The sequence below is a fragment of the Macrobrachium nipponense genome, chromosome 22 (genome assembly GCF_015104395.2).
Source record: "Macrobrachium nipponense isolate FS-2020 chromosome 22, ASM1510439v2, whole genome shotgun sequence".
In the NCBI taxonomy this organism is placed as follows: Eukaryota; Metazoa; Arthropoda; class Malacostraca; order Decapoda; family Palaemonidae; genus Macrobrachium; species Macrobrachium nipponense.
In genome coordinates, this window is record NC_087213.1 from 52,339,489 (window position 1) to 52,363,644 (window position 24,156).

The following is a 24,156-nucleotide window of genomic DNA, read 5'->3' on the forward strand; positions in this document are numbered from 1 at the left end:
CAGCACGCTCCTTCAACGTCTTAAAAATACTTAAAAGCTTTTGTTTGCAGAATGTGAAGGCTTAATGGGATACGTTTTTGGAGTTGGCTTTCAATCCACACATTTAATAGTTTTTCCATTTCGTGTATGGGTCCACTTCGTTGTTTCGTTATCACAGGTGATCTCATAGGTGCTGAACCCTTTACTGCTTCACGAATACGTTCCTTATCCTTCAAAATTGTCGACACAGTAGAATGCGGTAGGTGAAGATCACAGGCTATTGCACTCACTTTCTTCCCCCCTTCAGACTGCTTTATCATTTTCATTTTCATGTCTAGATCAATAGCTTTTCTTGCTTTCTTAGCAGGCTTGGAAATTGAGCAAGATTTTCTTTTTGGAGACATCTTTGATTGGGGTTTGGAGCAAAGAAACAATGTACAATATAGGCTAACAACAAGGACTCAAACACAGAAACACTGCCGAAAAGCTGAGCATCTCTCGGAGATGAGCGCGCTGCCGGTAGCAGGAAAAACTATCGTACGCGCGCTCGATGTATTTTACCCAAATATAAAATTAAATATTATTATATATTATCATATTGTCGTAAAGTCTGTTTGTCATAAGTTGCATAGGTCGTAAGTAGACGACTACCGTATATATTTACATACTTTATCGACCTTTTTAAACCAAAACTCAAAAAATGCAACTTGTAAATATTACAATTGGTTTTTGGACATTACATAAAGGAAAAGTCTGTACATATTAATATTTACACTACACAACAAGAAAAGTGTGGGTGTTATAGCCACAGCTACACTAACTAGTTAAAGTCTAAAACAACACTTGCTTTGTCCACTATCTGCACCTGAGTCGAGATGCCAAGGTTATGCACTGAACCAGTTGTTTTTTAATGTACACTATGGAAGGTTGGTGTTTAACAGAATATTCAGTTTAAAAATGTAATAAAGACATTTTCATTTAATTACTGCCAAACATCATACCCTTAGAAGATTACCTGATCGACTAATTCTCGTCATCTCGTGACCACAAAAACAATACTTTGAACCATGTCTTCATTTGTCTTGCCATTAAATAAGCTAGCTTAGAATAGTCTATTCAAACATAATGTATCTCACTACTTACTTGATTCAATTACAAGTTTTATTTACTGTCTTTGTTAACAACTGTAACTTAAAATTTGTGTACAGCAGTTATCTGAACATCCAAACCACTTTCTAAGTCTTTTATTTTGCATAACAAGGTTTCAATGCCATGGAAGCATGGAATATAAAATTTAGGCGTCAGGCCAAGTGCTAGAACCTATGATGTCATTCAGCGCTGAAAGAGAAATAGTGTCAAGAAGATTTGAAAGGTGTAATAGGAGGAAAATCTTGAAAGTTGCACTATGAAACAATTGTTAGGAGAGGGTAGAAAGTTAGATGAAAGAGAATATGAACAGAAGTACAGTAAAAGGAATGAAAGGGTTGTAGCTATGGGCTGAAGGGAGACTGCAAAGAAACTTTTTTAATGACTGCAGTGCACTCTGAGATTCAGTGATTGCACTAGCCACTTACTGGGTGCATAGGTTCCAGAAGACAGCACATCCAATAATACGAGGAATTGCAAACATGCACAAAAATGTCATTTACAAGTCAACCTGATTCAATATTTATACAAGAACCTTACACTACCACTTGATTTATGTTACTCCACTAAACTGTAATGAAGATATTCAGCTCTAAACAATGCATTTGAAATTCTAATCATTCCACCCAAAACAGAATTAGGTTATGCAGCCACACCATCTACTGAATAATGATAAGCCTGCTCAAATAGATTTAATTCACTGTTCAATAGTTTTGCTTTATCAAGTATGCCTGTGGCTTTCACCACAGCTGCCAGGTCATCCAAGATACAAACTTTCTGGCCTCATGAAAACCATAAAACACAAATCTCCAACACTGACTGTGTCAAGGTCTTCCACAGTCACACATTTGGTCTTTTCTTACTCAAGGGTTGCAAAAGCACTTTTTCTTATCTTTTATCTCTTGATTTCATCGTATTTTTATGCTTTTTACAAATTACTTGTTTTTGCTACTGGACACACATTGTACTCTCCAATTTCTCAAGCTGGTATTCAACAGTGTGTAAGGTCACTAGGAAATTCCAGAACCTTTGGCTTCATTCTATATAAACACCATAAATGCAAGTTTTGAATTTGAAGCTGCATCTCAAACCAGCCTTGAAGAAACGCTGCTTGAGAAGCTGGTATGAAAAAGGAAATACCAGCAGCTACAATTAAGTAAAAGCTGGTATAAAAAAGGAAATACCACAGCTACAATTAAGTAAAAGTTGTATGAAAAAGGAAATACCAGCAGCTACAATTAAGTAAAAAGACCTCTGGGTGCATTTATATGGCCCATACTACTCTTTGCAGCAAAAAAGTGGCCCTTGCAAAGAAGAAGGAGACTACTTTGAAAGCAGGTGACAACAGATAAGTTGATTTTATGACTCTTGGCCATTCAGCACTCAAGAGAAAAGGGTGTTGGAGCAGCTGGACAGCGAGATAGATCAATTCAGAATATAAACGACAGGAACTGTGAGGGTCAAAATGTGGAAACTGGGCAGGAAACCTTCAGTTGCACGAAGACGTAACAGTTAAGAAAGGCTGGAGAGCAAAACTTGAAGAAAGGAAGTGGGAATGTAGATAAAAGACAAAGGCTGGAAGGCTGATGGGATGCTGAATACACCCTTTAGCAGTGCCTGCAGTGCATCACATCAGGTGCACTGAAGGCACAGCTATGTTCCTGCAGGGGGTGAAAACTGATGAGAATCTTATCAAGTGTATGAGAGAATCATATGAAGTAGAGCTGAGCAGCAAGTGGAAAGAGAGACACTGATCTCAAAGGACAAGGGATGTGGAACAGTTAGTATGTAGAAATAACATGAAACAAGGACCAATAAGAAGGTTCTGCTATTATGGTGGAAAACCATACATGAAAGCCTGGGCCAAAGAGATGACAACTATTCATGAAAATGAGGCTGTAAAGACATGCACTGGGGTACTACTTTCAGCCAATCCCAGTAGCTGGACATAAGACAAGAAATGAAATGGAAAAAGAGGAAGATTAAAAGGCTGGAAAATTCTGTCTGCATTGCTATCTGGTGGGAATGCAGACAGAGGAGTGCATAAAACAGAATAAACTGGAAAGAGCTCAAATGATATAGAAAATATAACCACCTACTGCCTCAAGTCAAGTGCTGATGACATTACATGACTAATTACTATACCTAGACGTTTCATGACCTGGACGGAATTAGACTCAAAGATCAAGGGATCTCTGGAGGTATAAAATGACAATAAAGGTGAAATTGATTAGTATGAAGATTTCAGGTTTGTCCTAGAACTCGCTCACGTCCTGTCTGTCCCAAACAGAGATGATGTCAGACAATATGACTTTATACGTGCTAGTGTCATTTTAAAGCAGAATAATTGTACTCTGACAAACATCAAAGCAACAAGTGGCACTTAAGGATCCAGGGATTAATATGATGCTATTTTACTGTCATTTTGATTACAAGAATAAGTCCTATTCACATTAAAACAACTCAATTTCACGCTAGACTATTTCCAGTCCCTCTGGAACCATGAACTCTGTAAGACTGACCTAGGCTGGAAAATATGATGCTTTCATGCTTGAACCTGCAATGACAAGAGGTAAGCATAACTACTTGGAAAAAGTCCATGCGAAAGCAATAGTGAAAAATAGGTTCCAATAAAAAAAAAAAAACTATACATAAAAGCAGCTGTAAAAGGTCAAGAAACCAATGAAAAGTGAGCTTACAGAATTAGATCACCTGTTATTTTATGCTCAACCTCAAGACGGGAAAATGGCACAAAAATATTAACGACGATGAAGACTGTTCATGCCAAAAGGGGGTATCCAGATTTAATGGATGGCAATGAGTCTTTAGAATTTGATGCTGTCAATGCAATGCACATCCAATATATCCTAACCTATTTCGGGATGCAAGACATAGGTAAATGAATGATGTGGGCCATTGCACTGTCATATAACTTAATAGGAAGAATGTAATACAATAAGACTATGGCCGTCATAAGATACGAGCTGTATTTACCCTCATCTGATTCACTGGCTACTTAGTCCTGTCAAGATAGACTTAAAAACCACAGGTATTGGCTCAAACACACTAAGGCATGAGCTACATAGTAGTGCAATCCCTAATCTTAACGTATAATGCTAATAACGTAACTTACTATACCCAAACTTTTTGCCATACACTTTGTATGTTCTTTGAGCCTTTGTATCACCTACAATACTGTGACTTTTTCAGCAATTTTTTAATGCATCCATTCACTTTCATTTGTGTGTCTTGCCATTCTTCTGGCATCCCAATACAAAGTCTGAGTAATGTGCTTTGAAATGAGATCAAATTAAGTACCTCATCATGAATAGTACTTTCACAGATCAACCCTAATTTATTCAACCTTCAAATGGCTCCCAAAGGATTTGTATTTAATTAGTATAAGAGTTTAGATTTCATTTATCAAAGTACCATTTCTAAAAAAAAAATTTCACAACAGGATTAATTACAAAGGGCTTGTGACTGGAAGGGTTAAAAGCTGAGAAAGAGAAAAGAAACCTGCATTTTGCAAAGTCGAACTCTTATTCATTCCTTGCACTGTTACCTACAGTTTTTGAGTCCTGGAATAAAAGAACAGATCTTGGCTACTGATTGATTGATGAATAGCTTTGGTTTTTCCAGAGCTTAGCTTCATCCCCTCTAGACCTCACAACTTACAGATTCATTCTAAAAACTCACATACTTTATATCATTAAGGGGATAATGATAATTGCATATTACAATGAAAGTAGCACTATCTGCAACATACATCTCTTTTACAAATCTGAAAAGTATGACACTAGCAAATACACACTGCAATAAAAGCGGTACTATCTGCAAACTACACTATCTTAAATGTATGCCTTTAAAATTGGATAACTGGGGGGCTGTCGATATCACAAAAACCATTTAATTTGATTATAAAATAACGAACCATTTAATTGATTATAAAATACTACCAAGAAAATATTGTCGCTTAGTAAACAACAAGGCTTGAAGTCAAGCACGACTGGAAATTACGAATGACGACTAATGAGCAGACTGCAAAATGTTTTGGTGGGCAAAAGCATTGCCTGAAAAAAACATTTAGCACTTTATTTAATATAGTACGTTTATAAATAATGTAGCTGCAATTCTTAAACCCATCTTTCTTTTGTAAATTAAGTTCCATTAGGCATCTTAAGACAGTGATCATATCAGTAAAATGAAATCAGCTGATATTTTCTGAATGTTTTAACAAAACCAATTGCACATGTCAGATTGCTCTGTTTGTAATATAATTCGATAATATGGTAATAATACAAGCAATATAATTAGATACAGTAAAACAAGGGTTTTATCAAAATGAACATTGTTCTCAATATACAAATATTTTCGACTTTGCTAATGAATGTGTGTCGGTGTAACAACCTAACCCAAGCCAACAGTCTCTCTCTCTCTCTCTCTCTCTCTCTCTCTCTCTCTCTCTCTCTCTCTCTCTCTCTCATTCCCAATTTTTAAAATTACGGATGAAGCGATTGAAAACCTGTAGTACAGACATAAGCAACAAAATCGAGAAACAGCTGACTGACGTCATCTGCCGTCACTATAAGAAAAATAAAGCGCAGGCGAAATGATGTTCAAATCAAGCGAAATCACACTTAAACGCTTATACTATCAAGTATTGGTGCCACTTTTAAACCCCAACTTTATTAATAATTTACAAGAGTGCAAAATGGCTTACGATGACAGTGCTTGTACGAATTCTATAAAATATGTTTCACTTTTTCGAATGATAATTTTCTCCAGAAAATATCTATGTTTAGGCTTAGAGACCTTTTCGGTTTTTAGAATTATGGATAGAGATCCCACTCCGGTAACAAAGTAAGAACTTCTAATGTCTAATTATGGTAATTACGGTAATTGCTGTAATTAGTTGTTTTGTTTACAGTATCAAAAGTTGTATCACTAGTGATTCACTTGAATAACCTGGTTTTTACCATTAATATTAGGTTACAAATGTTTTAATGTTTTCTTTAGTGTCGATAGTTGTAACTGTAGCCAACTATTGATACAACTATCAGCACTTCAAGGGTTAGCCTATCATTAAAAAATTATCACAGGATTTTAAGTTGTCACTGAATGCCTCTTACTTTATATATTTTCAACTATCTCAAGTTCAATTGTGATTCTCACCGTTTTCCTCCCCAAATAAGCATGGGAACACCTATTACATCAAAATAGATGTATTTTTTCAATCAAAATCATTTTAAAGGTTTAAAAACTCTTTAAAACAGTTTTTGGTTTAAAGCTATGTCCCCAGCTTTAAACCACAACTGACTGAACCACTTTTGTTTACAAAAATCATATGATTCCTTGGGTCGGTTTCCAGATTTTTGGTTGAGCTCAGATGCAACATTTACTCAAAATTTTCCGTTGAAATCCGATTATTTCGAGTGCTAATACGAATGAGGTCCAGGTCTCTACTGTATTTAGCTCCATGTATTGTACTGTAATTAGTCCCTTTTCCTGTCTAGTTCTCTAAATTCCTTTTAGAGGCTTCTTCCTTCACAATCTGTGACACAAACATACATTTACCTGTTTTTTTTATAAAGATACTAATATCGAGTGAAAAACTTACCTTTAGGCTTTGGCAAATAAGGCTGAAATCTATGAGCATCTTATCTTGAAAGCTCTGGAGAGTAGTTCCATCAACTCCTACAAGGGCAGGTGGCATGCTTGACTCAACTGATGACTTGAGGGAAGCCCTGAAATAAAGTAGAAACTTTCAGTAACCTTCAAATGCAATGCAAACCAAAGTACCTTTCAAATAAACTCAGACAATAGTTGGTCCAGTTTGTCATCTTAACTTAATGTTTATGATGATTATAATGATAGATGAACCTTGGACTGACAAGCCAAGCACTGAGGAGGCACTTCCAAAGATGATCAAGGGGGTCCATACACCCCTTGGTGATGAACACTAATGACACAGAAAATTGATTCTTGGGCAACATCTTGCCATAGCAAAATCAAAAAAAAGGTACCCCATCATATCCTTTTCTTTATTTTTGACAAATCTCAAGAGTGTTTAAGGAACTGATAATACAATTAAAATCTATGGGTATATAAAGGACAGTGGATTAAAATGATATTGTTATTGTACAATGAAGTTTCATACATACTAACCTGGCAGATATATACTTAGCTATAGACTCCGTCGTCCCCGACAGAAATTCGAATATCGCGGCACACGCTACAGGTAGGTCAGGTGATCTACCGCCCTGCCACTGGGTGGCAGAATAGGAACCCCATTACCGTTCTAGAACCAGATTTTCTCTTCCACCTGTCTCCTGAGGGGAGGCTGGGTGGGCCATTTTAATCGTATATATCTGCCAGGTAAGTATGTATGAAACTTTTATTGTACAATAACAATATCATTTTCATACATTCAACTTCCCTGTCAGATATATACTTAGCTGATTGGCATACCTTTTTGGCGGAGGGTAAGAGACAGCTAATTACTGATCGACAGGTAAACAACTTATGTTGTAGGTAATAAAAATAAAAATACCCTGGTTCCTACCTGTTTTGGCGGAAGATTTCATAGCTACTGCTTAGAAGTCTGCTTCACCTCAAGAGCCTCAGCGAGGATGTGACCTATGGCTAAGAGCTCTTGTGAGGACTGTCGATGGGGTCTTATCCACTTACTCGACAGAACCTGATGGCCTTTGTCAATGGGGTCCTATCCACTTACATGACAATACACCTATGCCTAATGGCATAATAAAGGAGTACAACACCAATCCCGATCACCCGATCCTAACCGTGGGATTAAGCACTAAGATTAAAGGAGTTATCCCCAACCACCTTTCAAACAACCTTAAATTCAACACCAAAATTATTTTAAAATCAAAACTAAACAAAAAATTAAGGATCAGTCCTATCTCCTTCACCCAGCAATGTATCCGCTGATACATACGGACCCAGAGAGAAGCATCTCTCGTATGTTACCCTTACATCCTTTAAATAATGGGATGCAAACACCGAGATGCAAACTCCAGTACGTCGCTGCTAAGATATTTTTCATCGACATGTTCTTGTTGAAAGATATCAATGTAGCAACTGCACGTACCTCGTGCGCTTTCACTCTTAAAGCTGCAAAGGATTCACTTTTGCATTTCATGTGTGCCTCAGTAATCACGTTTCTAACGAAAAAAGCTAGGGCGATTTGAAGGCCGAGACTTTCTTTCTCCAATCCTCACACAATCCTTTCTTGGGATGGAAATGCTCGAAAACCCGAGAAATCCATCCGAATCCCCAGATAGACAATGTCCTGGCTGGGGATCGTCTGAGATTTCTTGAGGTTCACGAGCAATCCGAGAGATTTCACTACTAGATCTAGAGTTGTTTCCAAGTCCTCCAAACCACTGCTGTCTCGATCTCGCTCTTATGAGCCAGTCTTCCAAATAGAGTGATACTCTCACCCCCTTCAGATGTAGCCATCTTGCTATGTTCCTCATCAATGCCGTAAACACCTGAGGAGCCGTCGAGAGGCCGAAGCACAAAGCCCTGAATTGATAAATCCTGCCCTGCACCATGAATCAAAGATATTTTCTCGATGAAGGAGTGCAGGGGGACGTGAAAATAAGCGTCCTGCAGGTCGAGGGAGACCATCCAATCTCCTGGACGCAGAGCCGCAAGACCGAGTTGGAAGTCTCCATGGAGGACTTTGTCTTCTCCCCCGAAGCGGTTCAATGCGCTCACGTCCAGCACAGGCCTCCACCCTCCCGAAGCTTTTCAGCACTAAGAAAAGGCGATTGTAAAAGCCCCGGGAGTGAGGATCCTGCACTGTCTCGATGGCCTCCTTCTCAACATCTGCTGTACTAGACGTAACAGGATTCCCTTTTTGCAGGATCTTTGTACCTCGCTGACAGCTCCCTCGGTGTCGTCGTCAATGGAGGTCTGTCTCTGAAGGGGATGAGATATCCTTTCTTGAGTATCTCCAGAGACCAAGAATCTACTTTTCTCGAGGCCCACGCTTCTGAAAACTTCAGCAGCCTGGCCCCCACTGGTGCTTGGAGGACTGGTATCTCATTTGGCCTTCTTTGTTGCTTTAATGGAAGAAGACCTTCCTCTTCTTTCTGCTCCTCTTTTCCTAGGGGCTCGTCCTGATGAGCTCCCTCGAAAGGGCGGCTGAGTACTTCTTGACTCCCTCTTCGTGGCAGGAAACAGTGGTCCTTGACTTCTAGCTATTGCACTAGCAAGTCCTGCTTTGCCTTCTCAGTTAGCGAGTGAGAAATATCCCTCACTAACTCAGAAGGAAAAAGCTGCTTCGAAAGAGGGGCATATAAGAGAGACGCCCTCTGAACGGGAGAGACTGCTTTTGTTAAAAATGAGCTGAAGACAGCTCTCTTTTTTAGAATTCCTGCCCCGAAAGGGATGCCACTTCAGCTGATCCATCTGAACCTGCCTTATCCATACAGGCCAGCAACGCTATGTAGGACTTCGGGTTCCAAGAAATCGGGTCTTGCGTCTTCTTGGCCAAAGCCCCAAGGGACCAGTCTAGGAAGTTAAAAACTTCCAAGACATGGAATACTCCCTTGAGGAGATGGTCCATTTCCGACATAGTGTCCAACTTGTTTTAGCAGATGGAAGCGCATGTCTTCTTGACGAGTCCACTAATGTCGAGAAGTCTGCGTCTGCAGAAGCAGGGAGAGAGAGTCCCACTGCTGCTCCTGTGTTATACCAAATCCCTCTCCTTCCTGATAGTCTGGAAGGGGGACAGGTAAACACAGTCTCCCCGCCTCCTCTTTGGATTTTAGCCAATTCCCGAAGGCATGCAAAGCCCTCTACATTGAGATGGTAGGTTGCATCTTCAAAAAAGAGGATGACTTTGAAGCCCTCGTGCTTGAGAATAAAGACCGAGGAGAAGGAGGGGCAGCAGGACTCAGAGACTCTCCAAACTCTTTCAATAAGAGGGCTGCTAAGGTCTTATAGTCTGAAAGACCTGCCCCATTATTTGCTTCCAAGTCTGACACATCTTCCATATCTTGGCCAGCACATTAGAGAAGAATGAGCAACCAGAGGAGGGCTCCCTCTCTAAGCAAGGTGAGGGGCTCTTAGCAGTACCAAACTCTAACCTGACAAGGGCTACGGTCGCCTGTGCGACGTCTTTGAGTCCCTGCCAGGAGAAGGCCGATCCTGCAATTTGCCCTTACTTACATTAAGACTGTCCTGATAAGGACGACGGCCGCCTGTGCGACAACTAGCGTCCCTATCAGGAGAAGGTCTTGAATGCGTCATACCTCTCGCAGAATCAGCCACATCCTGACAAGGGCTACGGCGCCGCCAGTGCGACATCTCGAGACCCTGCCAGGAGAAAACTGATCCTGCAAAAAGTCCCAAAGAGGAGCCTCCCGGTCAACTTCTAACTCCATGTCCGATGAAGATGGAGATCCTGGTTCATGGCGTCTGGCGCCTGGGGGTTGGGCGCTTTTGGTGCTTGGACGATGTATCATTCCTGGAGAGAGTTTAGGCGCTGGCTGTAGCGCCTCAGGCGCCAGGCGGCCTGGCAGGCACTTCAGGCTCCAAACGCCTGGAATGCGCCTCAGGCGCCAGGCAGGCGCTTCAGGCGCCAGGCGCCTGGCAGGAGACTCAGGCACCTGGCGCTTAGTAGGAGCCTCATGCGCCTTTCTGTATTTATGAATACTGGTTGTATCCTCTCGCTTCGTAGGCGTTTTGCGCCTGACAGGCTCCTGGCGACTGGCTGGCGCCAGGCACCTGGCAGGCACCTCGTCCGAGCTGTCAGAGACTTCTACTTGGACAGGATTTTTTAACGGGAAGGAAGCGATCCTTCTCCTTGGGGAGGATCCTTCTTCAAAACTCCCACCAACGAAGATATCTGTTGTTGCATTTTTCTCTTAGGATCTTCGTAGCGGCGTTTCTCTTCTCCGTATCCGATCTAGGGGAAGGAGGATTTGACAAATAGATTTCTTTCCTTTTCTTTTCCGGTGGATAGTCTTCCGGGAAATCTTCCGGGCTAGAGTCCAAAGCTGGAGACTTCCATGATCTTTTAGAAGGTCTAGACAGCTTATTCAGAAAACTCCATCCTTTCTTTGAAAAGAATCGGATGAAGGAAAAACACTGTTTCAGGATTGTGCCCTTCCAACGACTATCCTTGGTAGTCTGGGACGCTACTACAGATCCTGCCGAGGGGACGCCCTGGACCGGTGGGGGGATTCTCTTAAATCTCCGTACGGCTTTCACATTCCTTCTCCTCTGGGCTTGGGAGCTTGGAAGAGGTCTTAGACCTGGGAGCGAGACAGAGCCGATCAGACGCACCCCTCCACTTAACTGGGAACACTTTCAATTTGCTTACCTTCTAAATTCTTCAATTTGCGTTTTTTTCCATCTTCAAAATGGGAAGCCTTCAAATTTGCAATTTCCGATGCCGAACTTGCAGAATCTGATAATTGAGAAGGTAATGCTGTATGGGAGGAAGCAATTACATTAGAGATAGGCACTAGACTACTAACTGGCTCGTTAGAGACCGACCTACTCAGACTTTTGGAAGAGGCTTTTCTAGCCCTATCCCTTTCCAATTTTCTCAAACATGAGTTAAGAACCTTCCATTCTCCCTCATTTAAATTTAAATTCTTACATTCTCACTTGTATCGATTGTGAACATTCATTCCCTCTACATCTTTTACAAGTAGTGTGAGGGTCTACCGAAGCTTTCGGTAGTCCTCACATTACAACGTTTCATCCACACACACTCTGAACGAAAACTAGAGTCAGGACATTCTAAGAAAAATCCAAATCCAAAAAAAAAAACAGTCCACAATAGCGTATGCCAGGCCAGAGATCCAATACGTCACCAAAATATCAGTCTAGAAGATCAACGGCGATGAAACACGAAAGTCAAAGTCAGGAGGAACTAGCAATGATGTTACTAGTACCAACGACAGAGAAAATCTGGTTCCAGAACGGTAATGGTTCCTATTCCTGCCACCCAGCGGCAGGGCGGTAGATCACCTGACCTACCTGTAGCGTGTGCCGCGAAATTCGAATTTCCGTCGGGACGACGGAGTCTATAGCTAAGTATATATCTGACAGGGAAGTTGAATGTATGAAATTCTTGTTTAATTAGTGTTTTAAATTGTTCACTTCAATTCTTTTAAATCTAAGTAACTGTTCTCAAAAAATTGAACAGCTCCTTCAAAATACCTTTTTGTATGAGTAGTGCATTTCTGGAGTCAAGTCATGAAAATCCATTGCAATTTTATCATTCTTTACTTTTAGATGTCCTCGTCCAGGGATAGACTTGGTCCCTGTGTAGTGATGGTAATCTTTCATTTAATAGCAATACCCTTCATAATTGATGGACTGGAAAAACAAACTGGTTTTCATCTCATCAAGATGTTGAGTTAACCACTCAAAGTTAAGTTTGACGGTGATCGTGACCCTACGTAAGTGTGCAAATTAAGCAAGAGCATGGTTGTGTAATTGCAAATTGCACTGTTTGAGAAGCGTACAGCAACACGGAAGGGGAAAGGAATGTAGTCCAATTGTTTTCATGAAATACTATATATCTCCCTTGAAATCTATAATAAACATAACTAAGACCATGCTTAAATTATTTCGAGATTTCATAGTTACAAACCACTGCTTAATAAGAATCTTTAGTGGAGGTCACGTGTCACCTCGACTTTCTCCCTTATGACCCTGTCTTTTGCAGGGCTTGAATGACATCTCTTCGTCATGATAGAACATTTTTATCAGTCAGTAAGTATACTGAGTTGAGGTTATTCAAGTGCCATATGAAAAATGAAGTATTTATGATAAAACAAAGTTTTATGAATACTTACCTGGCAGTTATATATAGTATATATATAGCTATAGCCTCTGTCGGTCCGGCAGATTTTTCAAAACTTGCGGCAACCGCCGAGTGGTAGTTGTTCGGTTAGGTAGTTAACAACCCTTACAGCGTGGTACTTGGAATCATTCCTGTTTTCTGTTCCTCAGATCATCTCTTGCCCGACCTGTCTCCTGAGGGGAGGTGGGTGGGACTTAAAATATATATATAACTGCCAGGTAAGTATTCATAAAACTTTGTTTTATCATAAATATGAAGTTATTATGATATAACAAAGTTTCATGTATACTTACCTGGCAGGTATATATATAGCTATATCCTCTGTCTCACTGGCAGAATTTTCAAAACTCGCGACAACCGCTAGATCACCGGTAGTTCAATTGATCGTCACCCCGTTCCCGTGGCGCTTGTGCTCGGAACCATTCCCATTTTTATCAGATTTTCTCTGAACCCTGTCTCCTGAGGGGAGGAGGGTGGAGAATTTAATTATATATACCTGCCAGCTAAGTATACATGAAACTTTGTTATATCATAATAACGTCATTTTCTTGTATGACACTTACCTGGCAGGTATATATATAGCTGATTGACACATTTGGAGGTGGGTTAAAGACAGCAACATCATTAGGGTTTAAAACTTAAAATAAATTTTAAAGTACTCCTTGGTTCCTTACCTTCTAAGGTAGCTGACTTCATAGGTCCTGCCTCTTAGCCTGCTTAACCTTAGTAGCTCTCAACTAGGACGCGACCTGAATGTTGAGGCAGCTATCAAAAGGGTCTGACAACTGGACATGACCAAATTTGTTGACAGGAAACCCTAGCCATCTCTTACCACGGGCATTCATGCTAGGAATTGTTAGACCACCTGAACCACACACACACACACCATCACTAACAAAAGAAACTCAAAACCTGAAGAGGGAATAAACCCTCTCAGACAACCATAAAAACGCTACAACCTAATTAAAAATACCCTAGCATGTTAGTAGATTATGGGGTGGAAACTCCTTTGCCCAATACTGCACCTGAGGGACCTCTTCTTCAATACTCCTGCCGTAAAGAGGGACGCCAACTCGTTCGTCCCACCTCTCAGGGCTTTGTCCATGCAGGACATAATACTGCTTGGAAGTTGTAAGGCAGACGATTCCTTGTCTTCTAAGGCGCGAGCCAGAGCCCCCAAGGACCAGTCAAGGAAGTTGAACACTTCAAAAGTTCGGAAAATGCTTTTCAATAGATGATCCAACTCTGAAGACGTCCACCAAATCTTGGCTGCGTGCAAAGCATGCCTGCGGGAGCTGTCTACAATATTGGAAAAGTCCCCCTGGGAGGAGGCAGGTACTCCCAGGCCGAGACTTTCCCCCGTTGCATACCAGACCTCAGACTTCGAAGCCAACTTGGCTGGAGGAAAGGAGAAGGAAATCTTCCCTGCTTCCCTCTTTTCCTTCAACCAGGAGTTAATCCGTTGAAGGGCTTTCTTGGCTGTAATTGAAAGAGTCATCTTCAAAAAATGTTATTGTCATGATACAATAAAGTTTTATACATACTTACCTGGCAGATATATACTTAGCTATAGACTCCGTCGTCCCCGATAGAAATTCGAATTTTGCGGCACACTCTACAGGTAGGTCAGGTGATCTACCGCCCCGCCGCTGGGTGGCGGGAATAGGAACCATTCCCCTTTTCTAAGTCAGATTTTCTCTTCCACCTGTCTCCTGAGGGGAGGCTGGGTGGGCCATTTAATTGTATATATCTGCCAGGTAAGTATGTATAAAACTTATTGTATCATGACAATAACATTTTTATACATTCAACTTCCCTGTCAGATATATACTTAGGTGATTGGCACCTTTGGCGGAGGGTAAGAGACTGCTAATTTTACTGAATAGACAGGAAACAACATACGTTGTAGGTAATAAAATAAAAAACCTTGGTTCCTACCTGTGTTAGCGAAAGACTTCACGGCTACTGCCTAGGAGCCTGCATCGCTTCAAGAGCCTCAGCAAGGTGGTGACCTCATGCTAAGAGTTCTTGATGGTCTGTCAAAGGGGTCTTACCCGCTTACGCGACAGAACCTTAGGATCTTTGTCAATGGGGTCCTATCCACTTACATGACCAAACACCTTGCCTAATGGCATTATCATAAAGCACGACACTGATCCCGATCACCTGATCCTATCGTCGGGTTAGTACTACGATTGAAAGGAGTCATCCCCGAACATCCTTTCAAGCAACCCAAAAACTCAACACCAATATTGTTACAAATATTCATTAAAGAAAACAAAAACAAAAACAAAATTATTAAAGGATCAGCATCCGCTCCATGTCCCAGCATAGTATATCCGCTGATACATACGGTCCACAAGAAAAACATTTTTCGTATGTTACTTTAACGTCCTTTAAATAATGGGATGCAAATACTGAATTACATCTCCAATAAGTTGCTGCTAAAATGTCTCTCATTGACATATTCTTAGTAAAAGATAGGGAAGTTGCAACTGCACGGACTTCGTGAGCTTTTACCCTAAGCAGCTTTAAGGAGTTCTCTTGGCAATCCCTGTGAGCTTCTGTTATCACATTCCTGACCAGAACGCCAGTGCGTTCTTTGACATAGGTCTCTTGGAGTTTCTACTGAACACCAGAGACTCTGGCGACATCCTGAAGCTGTGTCTTCTTTTTTAGATAGAACTTCAGGGTCCTGACTGGGCAAAGAGACCGCTCCAACTCTATACCTACTAGGGAAGAGAGTCCCTTGACTTCGAAACTTCTAGGCCAAGGTTTAGAAGGGTTTTCATTCTTTGCTAGAATAGATGTTGAAAAGAAACCACAGCAGAGTCTTTCTTAAAACCCACCCGAGAGTCCAAAGCATGCAATTCACTGATCCTCTTAGCAGTTGCGAGGGCTAACAGGAATATACATTTTCTCGTAAGATCCCTGAACGAGATTTTATCTGGAGGTTCGAACCTGTTAGAAGTCAAGAACTTGAGGACTACATCCAGGTTCCAACTCGGGGGGAGAGAAGATCTCAATTTGGAAGTCTCGAAAGACCTAATGAGATCATGAAGATCTTTATTATTTTCTAAATTCAGGCCTCTGTTTCTAAAAACAGCTGAGAGCATGCTCTTATATCCCTTATTGATAGTAGATACAGCCACTTCGACTCTTCTCTTAAGAAGAGAAGAAAATCGGCGATTTCAGTCACAGAGGTACTGGAAGAGGACAGCTTCTTCGACCTACACCATCTACGGAAAACTTCCCACTTCGATTGGTAGACCCGCAAGGTAGAGGACCTGCGGGCTCTAGCGATAGCACTTGCAGCTTTCTTAGAAAAGCCTCTCGCTCTGACCAGTCTTTCGATAGTCGAAAGGCAGTCAGGGAGAGACTTTGGATATTTTTGTGAAACCTCTCGAAGTGGGGTTGTTTGAGCAGATCTGTCCTCCTTTCTGGAAGAGATCTGGGGAAGTCCACCGTCCATTCCAGTACCTCTGTGAACCAGTTTCGGGAAAGGGAAGGCCAGAAGGGAGCAATTAGAGTCAGTTTTGTCCCTTCGATGCAACAAACTTTCTTAGCACTTTCCCCCAGCAACTTGAATGGGGGAAAGGCGTAGGCGTCTATGCCTGACCAGTCCATAAGGAAAGCATCGATCGCTATGGCTCTGGGATCTTCTTCTAGAGAGCAAGTTGTCCCATCTTCCTGGAGAGGAACGTGGCAAAACAGGTCGATCTGAGGTTTTCCCCAGAGGGACCAAAGCTCTTTGCAGACTTCTGAGTGGAGCATCCACTCTGTCGGAAGTACTTGGTTCTTCCTGCTCAATCTGTCTGCTCTTAGATTTTTCACTCCCAGAACAAATCTTGTCCGGAGTATTATGCCCCGTTCCTCCGTCCAAGTCAATAGATCTCTTGCGATCTCGTATAGTGAGAGAGTGAGTGGCCCCCTGATTTCGGACGTAAGCCAGAGCAGTGGTTTTGTCCGAGTTGACTTGGACTACCACTCCTCTGACTTCCGCTTCGAAGTACTCCAGGGCTAGATAAATGGCCAGGAGTTCCTTCGCATTGATGTGCAGTGCCACCTGTTCCTTCGTCCAAGTACCTGCCACTTCCTTTGGACCCAATGTTGCTCCCCAACCTGTTTCCGAGGCATCGGAAAACAACACTAGGAGAGGGTTCCGAATCAAGAGGGACACTCTTTCGTTTCTTTTTAAGGGGGTTAACCACCACTTCAGGTTTGACTTTATCTCCTGCTGAATGGGAAACGAGTCTGACAAATCTCCTGTCTTCTGACTCCACATTCGTCTGAGATAGAACTGCAGAGGTCTGAGGTTCAATCTCCCTAGGGAAACGAACTGCTCTAACAAGGAAAGGGTGCCCAACAGACTGAGCCACTCCCTCGCCGAGCTCTGTTTCTTCCCTAAGAAGTTCGAGATTTTTTCTAAGCCTCGAGCAATTCTCTCTTGCGATGGAAAAACCCGAAAACCCCAAGAATCCATCTGTATCCCCAGATAGACTATGTTCTGTCTGGGGATCAATTGTGATTTCTCGAGGTTTACGAGTAGTCCCAGTGATTTTGTCAGTTCTAAAGTCGTCTCCAGGTCCTTCAAGCACTGATGTTCCGATTTTGCTCTTATCAGCCAATCGTCTAGATAAAGAGATATACTTACCCCTTTCAGATGTAGCCATTTCGCAACATTCCTCATTAGGGTCGTGAAAACATGAGGAGCTGTAGAAAGGCCGAAGCACAGGGCCCTGAATTGGAATACTCTGCCCTGCATCACGAATCAAAGAAACTTCTTCGATGAGGGATGCAGGGGAACATGAAAGTAAGCATCCTGTAGATCCAGGGAGACCATCCAATCTCCGGGACGAAGAGCTGCAAGAACCGACTTGGACGTTTCCATAGAGAACTTTGTGTTCTCTACGAATCGGTTCAATGCGCTCAAATCCAGAACCGGTCTCCACCCTCCCGAGGATTTCAGAACCAGAAAAAGACGGTTGTAGAATCCTCGGGAATGCGGATCCTGGACCAGTTCGATGGCCTCCTTTTGCCACATCTGTTCTACAAGATGTAAAAGTGCTTCTCTCATGGCAGGGTCCCTGTACTTGGCCGACAGTTCCCTCGGGGTCGTAGTTAAGGGAGGTCTGTCTCGAAAGGGGATAAGATATCCCTTCGTTACTACTGAAAGAGACCAGCTGTCTGCCTCTCTCAGAGCCCATTCTTCTGAAAATTTCAGAAGTCTGGCTCCTACTGGTGCTTGAAGGACTGGAATCTCATTTGGCTTTCTTGATAGGTCTGAATGCAGACCTACCTCTTTTTGGTATTCCTCTCTTCTTAGAGGAGGGTCTAGAAGAGGAACTCCCTCGAAAGGGCTGTTGAGGGGTACGTGTCTCTCTCTTCACAGGAACGGAGGTCCTCGCTTTCTTTGCGGATTGGGCCAAAAGATCTTGTGTGGCCTTTTCAGTCAAAGAATGGGAAATGTCCCTTACTAATTGTGAAGGGAACAATTGATCCGAAAGAGGCGCATAAAGCAGGGACGACCTCTGGATAGGAGTGACCGCTTTCGTAGAAAGAACTAAACAAAGTCCTTTTCTTCAAAATTCCAGTTCCGAAGAGAGAAGCAACTTCTCCTGATCCATCCTGGACTGCTTTGTCCATACAGGACAGGACACTATGAAGGACTTCTGGGCTAAGAAACTCCGACTCCTGAGTTTTCTTAGCCAACACCCCATGGGACCAGTCTAAGAAGTTAAAAACTTCTAAGACATGAAACAATCCCTTGAGGAGATGGTCCATTTCTGAAGTCCCCCATGTGATCTTAGCTGATGACAGGCTTGTCTCCTTGATGCGTCAACAAGATTTGAAAAATCTGCTTCGGCAGAGGTCGGGAGAGCAAGACCCAGTGATTCTCCCGTCTCATACCATATACCTCTCTTTCCTGCCAGTTTGGAAGGAGGGCAAGCAAAGACGGTTCTCCCCGCTTCCTCCTTGGTTTTAAACCAGTTTCCGACAAACCGAAGCGCCTTCTTCATCGAAATGGTTGGTTTCATCTTAATGAAAGAGGACGATTTTGAGACCTTAGTGCTGGTAAACAAAGATCTAGGAGAAGGTGGAGCAGTAGGGCTTAATGAGTCTCCAAACTCTTGAAGTAAGAGGGCTGCTAAGTCTTATATCCGATAAGCCTGCAGCCGTACGATCTTCCGAATCCGACACATCTTCCAAATCAAGTTCAATCTCCGAAGAGGATAGTTTCTTCTCGATGGAGATGAGTCCCTCGCAACATCTACCCCACTCTTGCAAGAATGACGGCCGCCTGGTGCGACAACTTGCGTCCTTACGAGAGATAGGCTGATCCTGCAACAAGACACTCTCCTTCTCCTGGCAAGAGCGATGGCCGCCTGTGCGACGTCTTTCTCTCCTGTCAGAAGAAGGATGTCCTCTTGTATCGCTCTCAACGGAAAAAGCTATATCCTGACAGGGGCTACGGCCGCCTGTGCGACGTCTAGAGTCCCATGCCAGGTAAAGGCTGATCCGCTGAAAGCTAGAAGAATCCTCTTGGTTCCAATGTTGTTTGGAAGAAGATCGTAAATTCTGGCGCCTGGCTGGCGCTTCTGGCTCTTCTGGCGCATTGCGCCAGGCTGGCGCATTCTTTCTACTTCCTGTCCGAGGAGTAGCATAAGCGATTTTTGTGCCAGAGACGTCTTTTCTTCCTGTAGATCTTTTTATCGGAAGGAAAGAGTCCTTTCTTCTGGGAGTCTCCTTCGTAAGAACTCCTACTAAAGAGGAGATCTGCTTCTGTACTTTTAGTAGAATTTTTGCCGCAGCATTCTCTTCTTCCTTTTCCGATGTAGGTGAAGGAGGTCTAGAGGAGGAAGAAGACTCCGAGTTGAGAGTTGGAATATACCTGGCTTTTTTCCTTTCGCAAAGCGATCCTTCAGGGAAAAACTCCGGACTTGAATCCAACGTTGGAGCTTTCCACTTCTTTTAAGGGGCGTGAAAGTTCGTCAGAACTCCAGCCCTTTCTTTGTGGTGAAGAATCCGAAGAAGAAAAACACTTTTTTAGGATGCTTTTCCTATAGCGATCCTTGGCATCGGGTCGTCACAGAATCTGCCGAGGGGACGCCCTGATTGGTGGGGATTTCTCCATAACCTCCGTAAAGCTTTTGACATTCTTTCTCCTCTGGGCCTGTGAGCTTGGAAGCGGTCTAGGCCTGGGAGCGAGATGAAGCTGATCAGACGCACCCTCCACTGCACTGGGTACACTTACGTCACTATCACTGCGCTTACCTTGTAAAGTTTGCATCTGACGTTCCATCCTTTGAAGTGCAGCCTTAAGATCTGCAATTTCCGTTGCTGGGTTTGCAGTCTTAGTAGTAGCAGAGGAAGTAAATCAGATTTTAGGGTTAGTGTTATATTAAATTGGCTCGCTAGAACGAGACCTACTTACGCTTCTGGAGGAAGCCTTCCTAACCCTATCCATTTCCAATTTTCTTAAATAGGAATTCAAATTCTTCCACTCTTCCTCATTCAAACCTACACATTCATTACAGGTGTTAGATACAGAGCATTCATTCTGTCTACACCCCTTACAAACTGTGTGAGGGTCTACCGAAGCTTTCGGTAGCCTCACCATACATCCCTCATTCACACACTGTCTTCTAACCGAAAAGCTAGAGTCCGACATTATGAGAAAATCCAATCAAGTCCAAATAACAGTCCACGAAAGAGTATGCCCAACCAAAGATCCAATACGTCACCAAAAAGACCGGCTTAGAAGATCAATAGCGATGAAAAAACACGAAAATCAAATCAGGAGGAACAACAACAATGTTGATGTCCAGCCGATAGAGAAAATCTGACTTAGAAAACGGGGATGGTTTCCTATTCCCGCCACCCAGCGGCGGGGCGGTAGATCACCTGACCTACCTGTAGTGTGTGCCACGAAATTCGAATTTCTATCGGGGACGACGGAGTCTATAGCTAAGTATATATCTGACAGGGAAGTTGAATGTATAAAACAATGACTTCTTGGGGTTTTGTTCCTCGAGAACTGCGAAGGGGGGACAACGGAGCTGAAGGTTGAAACTCTTCGAAGATTGACAGGAGGCAATCAGTCAACCTTTTATAATCTGAAGATGGCGCTTCGACATCTCTCTCATCTTCAGAAACTGTCCTCAACGTCTTCTTCCGCTGATGAGACATCCTGGAAGCTGAAGTCCTGTCGAAGATTCTCCACAGCGTACGGATCTAACACTTGTTTAGAAAGAGAATGTGGAATCGCATCCTGACGAAAATCTTCTCGGAAGTGTCGGGAGGAAGACGGGTTAACGTCCTGCCGCCTGCGTCCTGCGTCCGTCGCTTGAGCTGCGTCCACCGGAAGTCTATCTGGCTTGCTCTTGCGTCCTGCATAGCCGAGCGATCGTCTGTCTTAGCCGGCACCGTGCGTCCTGCCCGAGAATACGAAGGACGAGGAGGAGGAGGCAAAATCTTATCATGCGTCCTCTTGGATTGACGTGACGGGTTGAGAAACGTCATCCTTACCGCCTTGAGGAAAGGCTGATCATTTGTTCTTCCCAAGACTTTACTAGGTCGGCTAACTTCATTTGCATCTCTCTCAGAAAGTCTTCAGTGTCCGTTTCCTGACGGATCGCACGCGAAGGAGGAGAGAAGGCGTGAAGCACTGGGACGACGAGGAGAATGGTCCTGAGGTCTGCGAGACGGAGAAGAGACAGGAGAGAGTACCCAATATGCAGAAGGAGAGTCTCTCTCAGGAGAACAGCTGGCCATAGAACGTCTTGCGTCCTCTCTCGAACAAAACGTTCTCCTCCTCTTTACGTGAATTGCGTCCTCCTCCGCACTAGATGAGAAAATCTCAGGGCTACTCCATCCCTCTTGAACGTAGCCGAGTTCGTCCTGAGATGAGGCTGGTCTGTGCGTCCTCTTGAGGGGACGCGATTCCTCCGCATAGCGCCGATACCTGCCTGATGCAGAGCTATCGGAGAAAGAAAAACACTTCCCAGTGACGCCTTTTCTATGGCGCACTGCTGCAGCCTGGGACGTAACAGGACTGCCTGAAGGGACGACTGATCGTATGGGGACCCATCTTGCCTCCCTTCGACTGTCGACATACCTTCTCCCTTGGGTCTGGGAGCTTGGAAGCGGTCTAGGTCTAGGAACACGAGAGACGGTCAGTCGCCCCCTCCACAACACTGTCACTCACATTACACACACCCACTCTGTCTGTAAGGACGCTGAATCTGATCACCCATCAATGCCACGGCAGCAAACACTTTAACATAATGAGAATCCTTCGCATCCTCAGAAACAGCAGCAGGCGCAGGAGAAACCTGAGGAGAAGGTGTTACAACTTCTACTTGGGAAGAAGGTGGAGAAATAGTAACCGATTCATTCAAGGCCTTACTAGAAGAGCCTGACCTCTCACTCCGAGACACAGATCTCACACAAGCTTTCTCCAATCTCTCCACATATTTAGTGAGAGTCTTCCACTCTTTCTCATTCAAACTCTCACACTCAATACACCTGTTGTCCCAAGTACACACACCCTCTCTACACTTCTTACACACCGTGTGAGGGTCTACCAAAGCTTTTGGTAGTCTCACCTTACAACCTTCTTTCACACACACTAAAGATAATACCTGAATCAGACATTTCAAGAAAAATCCAAAAGCGATTGCCAATCTAACTTTCCAATACGAATAACAAAAATCCGTCCATATACAGCGAAAAGTCAGCAAACGAGCTCGAAATTCTAGCAAGGAACCCTTAACGATGTTGACGGTTCGGCTGGCAGAGAAAATCTGATGAAAATGGGAATGGTTCCGAGCGCCAGCGCCACGGGAACGGGGTGGCGATCGATCACCTGAACTACCAGTGATCTAGCGGTTGCCGCGAGTTTGGAAAATTCTGCCAGTGCAACAGAGGATATAGCTATACATATATATATCTGCCAGGTAAGTGTCATACATGAAAGCTTCATTTTTATGAATAGAACTTACCTGGCAGTTATATATATATAGCAGATTCACACATTTGGAGGTGGGTGAAAGACAGCCAACATCGTTGGGAAACAACTAAAAGTCGTAGGTAATCACCTTGATTCCTTACCTGCTAAGGCCGCTGACTTCAAAGGTCCCTGCCTCTTGAGTCGCTTTCCCTTAGGAGCGCCAGCAAGGTGGAGACCTGTTATGCTGAAACAACTCACTCGAGTCTGTCAAACGGGGCGAGACCAACAATGTGACTAGACTTCTGCACTACCTATTTACCCCTTTTATTATTTGCAACCTTACTCACCTAACCAACCACCTAACCTTGCAGACTAGATATCTTACCTATCTAGCTAGAACTGAGGGTGCTGTTCCCACAAGTCAGCTTCCTCAGACAACCATAAAAACACAAACCCAAATACAGGCATACCGTACCATAGTTAATGGTTGAGGGAAGGGTAGTAACTCCTTTACCCAATAACAAGCTTTGAATGAACAGATGGCTGAGTCTAGTTTGAATCCCACTTTATCACTAAGAGCGTGTATCTCACTAACTCTCTTAGCTGTTGCAAGTGACAAAAGAAACAAAACATTTTCTCATTAGGTCACGAAACGAGGCCATATGCAGAGGTTCGAATCTTCCCGAGGACAAGAACTTCAAGACCACGTCGAGGTTCCAGTTAGGGGGAGATGTATTCTTAGACTTCATGGTCTCAAAGGATCTAACAAGATAGTGTAGATCTCTATTATTTGCCAGACCTAGGCCTCTATTTCTAAAGACGGCCGAAAGCATATACTCCTGTAGCCCTTTAAAGTGGCTACGGCGAGACGAGATTCCTCTCTCAAGAATAACAGAAAATCGGCGATTTCTGTTACAGAGGTACTGGAGGAGGACAACTTCTTCGACTTGCACCAACTTCTAAATACTTCCCACTTAGACTGTAAACTCGCATAGTGGAAGTTCTCCGGGCTCTAGCGATCACGCTTGCAGCCTTGCGAGAAAAGCCTCTCGCTCTGACAAGTCTTTCGATAGTCGAAAGGCAGTCAGAGCGAGAGCAGGGAGGTTTTGATGAAACCTCTCGAAGTGTGGTTGTCTGAGAAGATCCATCCTTAGTGGGAGGGATCTGGGAAAGTCTACCATCCACTCCAGTACCTCCGTGAACCACTCTTGAGCTGACCAAA

The 24,156-nt window shown here is 43.2% G+C and overlaps 1 long non-coding RNA gene across 1 annotated transcript in view; it reads right to left on the bottom strand.

Moving 5' to 3' along the window:
- Positions 1-24,156, bottom strand: part of LOC135198638 (uncharacterized) — a 124,256-nt gene that overhangs the window by 75,377 nt on the left and 24,723 nt on the right. Inside the window, exon 2 of the long non-coding RNA XR_010310851.1 lies at positions 6,746-6,872. This is a non-coding gene — a long non-coding RNA (uncharacterized LOC135198638). The remainder of the gene's footprint in view (positions 1-6,745; positions 6,873-24,156) is intronic.